Source organism: Cynocephalus volans, chromosome X, assembly GCF_027409185.1.
Source record: "Cynocephalus volans isolate mCynVol1 chromosome X, mCynVol1.pri, whole genome shotgun sequence".
NCBI lineage: Eukaryota > Metazoa > Chordata > Mammalia > Dermoptera > Cynocephalidae > Cynocephalus > Cynocephalus volans.
The window spans coordinates 146,974,186-146,983,276 of NC_084478.1; positions in this window are offsets into that span (position 1 = coordinate 146,974,186).

Here is a 9,091-nt window from a genome sequence, read left to right on the forward strand (position 1 = left end):
TGGAACAAACTGTGAATCACACTCAGATCCACACTGACATCTGCAGGTAATTGAAAAAGGACTTCTATGAATCGATTCCTAGACTCAGGATTCTCAAACCATTCACTACAGTAGTGTGCTAACCTATAAAACTTAAAGACTCTGGATGACGATTTATTTCTTTCAAAAAAAATACTCTCAATATTTAAATGTTTTCTTAGACTAAAATATAGCATGTAGAGTATGAGCTCAGTTAAGCAGAAAACTTCACAAACGCATAGCTATTTCTGCCTGGTGTAATTAGGATAATTTTTAATTTTCACTTTAAACTCTTTTTTTCCATTATTTTTCATATATTCTCCAATGAGCATATATTCTCCAATAAGCATATACTATACTACTTTTACAATAAGCTATTGAAAGGTTGATACCTGAATTTTAACCCCAAACCTTTAGTTGTCCCAATTCAATTTGTATTCGCATTCATTAAAGCCTTAAAGAAAACCCTGCAAAATGTTGTCTTACTGTAATAAGCCGCTGCTAAAATACATGTTTATTTATATAGGCTATCAAAACTCCTAAATATGTACAAAGGTAAGGATAAAACAGATTTGTAGCAGATTCAAGCTGCTCTAATCTAATACATGTGCTTTTCTACAATGTCTTTCAATTGAGCAAAATTTCAAAGTAACATTTATTGGATCAATCTATAATTACAGTATTAGAGAAAATAGGATCTACTACCAAGAGTCTCCTTTTACAGTGACTAGAGGAAATCCTGTTTTTCTGAGCTCATAAAATCAAATGAGTCATTTAACTTCTGAGGTAAAAATCAACATATAAGGAAGGCCTTATTCTACATGCTGAAAATTAGATGTAATAGAAAAATACATCAAGGATTTCTAGTGGCAGGGAAAAACAACAATTGCTTAAGAGCTCATCAACAAATTAAATCAACAGGCACTCATAAACATGCAGTCTGCAAATTTACAAGTATGTTACATTTCAAATATTTATTGATATATTTATTATTTGGTGCCTAGAATGCATTTTCTTGAAGAAATAAGTTATGGTGGTTAGAGTTCCAAGTTAATTCACAAAAGTAATGCTAAAATACTGTAAATTTGCAACAGAATTGTGGAAAGCAGTTTTAGCAACGAGAAAACAAATGTTGGAATGATTTTAAGGATAAATTATTTCTGTTTTTTTGTTTTGGTGCACGAGAAAATAATTATAGAAAGATAAGAAAGCAGGACATTTTCAAACACTTTAGATGTTAACATCTAATTTCTATTGAAAATTTATAACTTTTCTTACTTTTGATCTAGGCATGAAGTTTGTAGGTTTGGGCCATGCTGAAGGTTTTACTTTAGCTAACACATGGAAATGAGATGGAAATTAGGGAGAAAAAAATAGAAGAGAGATTTTGCCATGGAAAATACTTTGTCCCTGGAGCTGGGGATACCAGTGTAAACAAGATAGTCTTGGTCGCGATCCTCACATAATCTGGGATGGAAGACAGGCATTCAACAAATGCTATAGTTACAAGTAAGATAAGTGCCATAAAAGGGGATGGAGATCCAGGAGTGTCTAACAGGAGAAGCTAACCTAATCTGGCATTGCCCGCTCCTCCCAATGATCCAGATGGTCAAGTTGACTGTGTATTTTAAACATATTTGCATCTCTCTTACTACATGTAAAGTTGAGTATCTTTTCATACATTAAGGGTCATTTGTATATTTTCCATTATAAAGTGTGTATTCCTGTTTTTGACCATTTTCCTCTTGAAAGTTTTAGCCTTTTTTCTACCTCTATATTTTTAAGAGTTCTTTATATATCTGGGACATTAGCCCTTTATTTGGGATATATATTATAAGTATTTTCTCACAGTTTTGTTATTTTTCTTTTGACTTTGCTTATGTGTTTTTTGTCATGCAAAAGCTTTTTACTTTAATTTTTATGTAGCTGAAGTTATCCATTTTTTTTTTTTTATTGCATTTGGATTTGGAGTCACCCAGATTATAAAGGAATTAATCTGCATTTTCTTCTAGTACTTGTATGATTTTATTTTTTACTTTTGGATTCTTTTGGAGTTTATTCAAGGGTACAATGTGAAGTATGAGACCAAATTATCTTTTTATCCTAACAAATATCCAGTTATCCCAACAGCATTTATTAAAAAGTCCATCTTTTCCCCAGTGACTTGGGTATACAACGTTTATTATACATTATATTTTCTTATATATTTGGGTCTATTTCTGGGCTTTCTTCTTTGTTCTATTGATCTATCTATTCATATACCAGTACAATAATGTTAAGAGGTTATAATACATTGAATAATTTTAAAAAAGAATTTAGAGTGATAGGCAAAAATAAAGGGGTCATCTTTCTTTACAGAAGAATGCTAGCTAATAAATGTGGAAGGAACAACAGAATTTGGAAAACATAACTTTGCAGCCACCATCTTAAAAATTGCTTTAGATAGGAATTATAATGAATGCTAAAACTATTAGGTGAAAGTTGTTAAGGAACAGGACATTTACATCTCACAATTTTTAAATATTAATTTAATATTCATTACAAAGGGGGAAAGGTATCTTTACAATGGAGAAATCTGGAGAACACTAACTTGACCAAGTGATCAAAACCTGGCATCACCAATGGGACAAACTGACATCGTGTACCTCCTGATGTGATGCAGTGGTAATCACTTGCATGTATTCTTGCCAAAAATGTTTAACCTGAATCTAATCATGAGGAAACAATCTGACAAATCCAAATTACAGCACATTGTACAAGACCACTGGCCTGGGCTCCTCAAAATGAATATTTCGTGAAAGATGAAAAAAAGTGGGAGAGTGTTCTATATGAAAGAAAACTAGAGACATGACAAGTAAATGAATTTGCATGACCTTTGATCCTGAATTTTGGATCCTCAATTGAATAAAGAAGCTCTAAAGGAAATTATTGAAGCGACTTGGGAAATTTGAATATGGACTGTGAATTAAATAATATTGTTTTGTCAATCTTAAATTTCTTGAGTGTGATAACACAATTGCAATTTTGTAGCCAAAGGTCCTTGTTTTTAGGAAATACAGCCTGGAAAAGGATCTTGATGTCTTCAACTTAATTTCAAATGGCTCATAAAATATGTATATACACACACACATATATGTATGTAATATATACACACTTGTATATTGTGATATATATAAATACAGAGATAGAGAACAAATGTGGTAAAATGTTAACAAGCATTTAATCTTGGTGAAGGGTATATGGGTCTTCATTGTACTATTCTTTCAACTTTTCTGTAGGTTTGACATTTTTCTAAATAAAAACCTAAACATTTTAAAGATTAAATTTGGAAACATCTATCAAAATTATAAATACACACTCCTTGACCTAGTAAGTCCACTTTTAGGAATTTATCTATGTCTAATGTTATTCATTGCAACATTGTTACATAACAGCAAAAGATTGGGAGAAATATAAATTTCCTTTAATAAGGGACTAGCAAAATAAAATGGAAAAAAAAAATGAAGAAGCTCTTTGTGGACTAATAAGAAATCATTTCCAAGATAATAGTGTTAGATAAAAAAGGTAAGGTATATAGAACGGTGCCTACAGTATTGTGTTTGATGAATAAATAGCCCCAGTTCTTCCCCTCCCTATACTCACACCCTTGCAAATGTGACCTTGCAGCTCCTCACATTCCTTGAATCTGGGCTATCCTTGTGACTTGCTTTGGTCAATAGAATAGGACAGAAGTTATGTTGTGCCAGGGCTGAGCCTAGGACTCCAGGGGCCTTCTGTGCTTCTGTTCTTGTGGAACCCTGACACCACAGTGAGAACAAGCCCAGACTAGACAGCTAGAGGGTGAGAAACTCTGTGGAGTAGAGCCAAATAGTCCCAGCTGAAGACATTCTAGACCAACCAATCCTCAAATGACTCATCGACTGATTAGCCAAGTCCTGACGGCAGGACTGTTCAGCTTACCCACAGACTCATGAGAAAAAACGAATGATAGCTGCTTTAAGTCCCTCAGTTTTTTGAGGGGAAAAGGAGGGGGAGTTATGCAGTAATAGCTCATGAAAATACACTACCACTTGTGCAAAATTTTGGAAAAAAGAATATATAGATGTATTGGTTTGCATATGCCAACTTTCTCTGTATGGAGCCACAAGAAACTGAAAACACAGTTGCTTTTGGGAAGAGGAGCTATGATAGCTGAGAGATGAAGGTGGGAAGAAGACCTTTCATACCTTCTTAATTTTGAAACACATGAATGTATTTCCAATGAATGAATGAATGAATAAAGTCTGTTTCTTTTTACTCAAATTTTTCCAGAACCCTTGAATCATCTCTGAGGGGGATGGGAATTGGTACAATATAAATTGGTACAATCTTTGTGGGGTGGAGGCATGGCTTTAAGCAGTGCCTACAAAATGTGTAAATGAATATGCAATGCACAGGCTATCTCTGTAAGAACTCGCCAGAAGCTGATAACACTGGTTGCTTCTGAGGAAGAATCTAATGGGAATGGGGGTCAGAAATAGGAGGAGGACTGACTTCCCTATACACCCTTTTTACTGTTTGAATTTTTTTACACTAAACTTGTCTTAACCTCTCCAAAAGAAAAATAATGATTAAAATGCATATTCCCTTTGACCCAGCAATTTATCGCTTTTAAGAGTCTCTCCTGCAGAAATACTTATGGGAGCAGACAAAGGTAAATATACGAGTATACTAACAAATTATAAATAACGTAAATGACCATCAATTGAGAATTAGTTAAATTATGACCTGCTCTGTTTCTGACCTGAACCAGTTCACCCCTCCTTAGGAAACCAGTTGATACCCTGCTCCCTGGAGGTTACCATACTGACGCCAAACTTAGTGAGGACACCCAATTGGCCTAGCACAGTACAGCCCAGAACTCCTGGGCTCAAGTAATCCTCCAGCCTCAGCTACCCGAGTAGCTGGGACTACAGGCCTATGTCACTGTGCCCAGTGGATTAGTTAAATTATGAAATGTTAATACAAGGCAATACCATACAGCTGCTAAAATGAACTCATAAACCATCAGTTAGCTCAACCTAGAAAATTATAGACCTTTTTCCTGAGCACTCAAAAATGATTTTAGATGATTATATGCCAATACATCCAGTGAAAATATTCCAGAACTCTTAAAGCACCCCCCTAATGTCCACTTCCAGTCATTCACTCTTTACGAATGATCACAAACTGAATAAACCTATGTAATCATCCAGGTCCACATGGAACATTCCAGAACTCTTGAAGCACCCCGTAATGGGCACTTTCAGCCATTTACTCTCTAGGAATTATCACAAACTGAATAAACCAATGTAACCATCACCCAGGTCACATGGAACATTCCATAGAACATGCCGTTTGGGATAATTCATCAAGTTATACATATGTATCTTTTTTGTATGTATCTTACACTTTAGTAAAAAGCTTTAAAATATGCATATGCATCTATTACAAACATGTTTGCATATGTATATGAAAAGGTAATTAGGTATCAAACTATTACATTCTGGATGAGAAGGCTCTGGGGGGAGGAGTTTTTTTAACTTTGCATATTTCTATAGGGTTTGAACTTCTTATATTCAGCTTTTTTCCTTTATAATTTAAAAATGAATAAAAAATGAATAAAGAAGAAAAACACTTAATAAAAAAAAATTTTAAACACTGCTACGGGATGTTAATCTCTGAGGTGGAAATATTCATGGTCAGGATTACAAATCCTAGAATTCTCGACGCACCACAAACAACAGCCACAGCCCTCTGTCTCCCCCCACCCCATAGGTCCTTGAGGGAAATGAATGCTTGAATGCTTAGAGGACAGATTCAGACAAATAAACACTTCACTAGCTCGGGCTTTCTCCTCAAACTTCAGTGAAGTCACCAGAGGAGTTAGACTACAAATCCCTTTTGCCCAAAGTACGCAGGTCTCAGTGGCCCAGACTAGAAGCTCCTTTCTCTGAGGGTTACATTCTGACTTTAGCTCTGGAGTTCTTACCATTCCTTTAGTGAGAAGAGATAGGCAAGCAAACCAGGCCTGAAGTGCTCTTCAGGCCCCTTTTCCCTGAACCCCACCCAAGTTCCCCCTTGACCTTCCAGACGAGAGGTGCTGTCTTCTCAGAAGCTGAAGGAGAGGTACTGGACCTCTCATACCACACTTCACAGGACAAAAAAAAAAAAAGAGCAGAATCCCCAAATGAGAGAATCCAAAGAGGAAACCCAAAAAAGTGCTCCACACATATCCAACAGCTTTTAACTTCACAATGACACACAACACTGGGACCCAATAATTTCCCGGGTTGAAATTCTTACATATATTTTACTTTCAAGATTTTGGCCATATCTAGATATCTATCACTCATACTATTGTTTACTTAAGATGCTTCTTTAAATGAACTCACTTTTTCTTTGCTATATTTATTTTTAAAATATATCTATTTAAATATATTATTTGCTAAATTTATCTTATCAGAAAACCTCATGTCACTATCATAAACGGAAAATCAGTAACACATGTCACAAACAGAAGGTACGTATTAGGGATATATTAATAAACATTACCTAGAAGTGGTACTCCTTGACCAAGACTCTTCATGCAAGTTTTCCTCAGGAATGTCTGGAAGTTAAGAAGCTTGTTGCTCCTCCTAGAGGTGAGAGTGTGTTGTTAACACTTTCCCGAAGATTTTCTTTCAGCTCCTCCTATAGGTTAACACACCCCTGTGATTTTCTTTCAGCTTCCTCTATAGGTTAGAGTGATTTCTTTGCAGCTCCCTCTATAGGGTTATTATTAAACAAAATTTTGAGTGACGGCTATTCTAGTTCAGATACAGTGCTAGCGGCTAAGGATATAGGAGAAAATGGGAAAGCATTTGTACCATAATTGAGCAAGGGTTGGACAAGACAGGGAAAGAGAAAGTTAAAAGATGTTGGACACAGACTTTATATACTATCTCCATTTCCTAAACCCCTATGCTGCAATTCAACTTTCTCCCCTTCTACCTCACTAAAAGTACATTAACAAAAGTCTCTAGGGGACCTCCTAGTGATCAGATCCAATGGGAAAATTTCAGTCCTCATCTTAACTGACCCTGCAGGCTGCTCCCTCCTCAGCTTCATTGATTTCATTAGCTGCTTTCTCTAGGCCTCCCCATCTTTTTCAACCTGCCTCTGAAATGTTGATACTTTCCAGGATTTTGTCTCTAAACTTCTCCAGATGATCTCCCTGCTTACATCTACACCCATGGCTTCCACCTATAAGCTAAAGACTCCCAAATCCTAAAAGATCAGATGAGGCCTGTTTCCCTCTCCAGCCTCATTTACCATATTAGCAAATCACTTGTATTTCTGTAATAGTGTCTTGGTCTCTTGCAGCCTGCATCCTATTTCCCTGTACCTGATTCCTACCTCCACCCCAAGTTTGTTTTTCAAGATTCAGCTTCAGTGTTACCTCTTCTGGAGAGCATTCCAGAACCACAGCCCAGGCTATGTTGGGTACTCTCCCTTTGTGCTCCCCAACACATTCTAACCAGTGTTTCTAATGGTCAGCGTACTGCTGTTTACTCCACTCTGCTGGTCTCCCAGAAAGCATGAACTTAATATGCATTTACAGTCCCCAGCACAGGGCTCAAGAAGTATTTGTTAAATTGATGAATATAAGCAATTCCTGAGCTGTGGGCAGTTGAGCACAGAGGAAAAGGAGCTTGGAGGTGGTGCTTGGGGTGGATATGAACCAGGGTACTTAAAACTTGAGTATTTAATTCTCTTCCCTTTCCCTTCCTTCTGTAGAGGCAGCCAAGGCTGGTGGAGCACCAGGGTCTGAGCCAAGGAGATGGTTGGGGCTGAGGAGGCCGCCGGGGTGGTGGCTGGCAGGGTAGGAAATAGGTTACATACAGGAAGAGCCATTATATTGAAGATAAAGGGAACCAGGTTTCTCATTATTGGAAAATGCAGTTATAAATATGGATAGGGTGGACATGGAATAAACCCTGTGGTGTTGCATTGGCATCAGATGTACTAGTTTGAACCCACAATTTTTAACAGATAAACAGATATAGATTTGTGTGTATACACATATACATTTACATGGTGTATGTATACACATATAGTAGTCGCCCCTTATCCACAGGGAATATGTTCCAAGACCCGCAGTGGATGCCTGAAACCATGGACAATATGGAACTCTCTATATACTGTTTTTTCCTATACATACATACCTATGATTAAGTTTAATTTATAAATTAGGCACAGTAAGATATTACAATAACTCTTACTAGAACAATTATAACCATAAGCCAGCATCACTACTCTTGTGCTTTGGGGCCATTATTAAGTAAAATAAGGGTCACCTGAACACAAGCACTGCAACACCAGGACAGTAGATCTGATCACCAAGATGGCTACTAAGCGACTAATGGGTGGGTAGCGTAGACAGCATGGAGATGCTGAACAAAGGAATGATTCATATCCTGTGCTGGATGGAATGAGATTTCATCATGCTACTCAAAAAGGTGCACAATTTAAAACTTAGGAATTATTTGTGGAATTTTCCATTTGATATCTTTGGACCATGGTTGACTACAGGTAACAAACCTCAGAAAGCAAAACCGTGCATAAGGGGGGACTACTGCGCACGTTTTCTGTGCTGAGGCCTTTAAACAATGATGCCCCAGTAACAATGATCATACCTGGTGTATGTACCTTGGTTTCTAAATATCATTCTCCATTAAAAGGAATCAGGACTCCTTAGAGAAATGGCTGACCCCAGGGGTTGGGGCAAGGAAAGTATAAATCTGGGAAATCTTGTGCCAGAAAGTAAAAAACTGCTCAAAAAATGTTAGGGATTTGTCAAAAGGACACTGTCCAAATTTGAGACAACTTGAATATGAAAATGGTCATGGTAATGGATTAAAATCCACTGACTAAAACAGGAGTCCATGAGTCCACACTGATACAAATAAATGAAGAAGGGAAAGTTCTTCTTTACAGTAGAATATCAACTAAGAAATGTAGAAAGATTATGGGATTAGAGAGTTGCCATTCAGTAGCCATCATAACACCATCA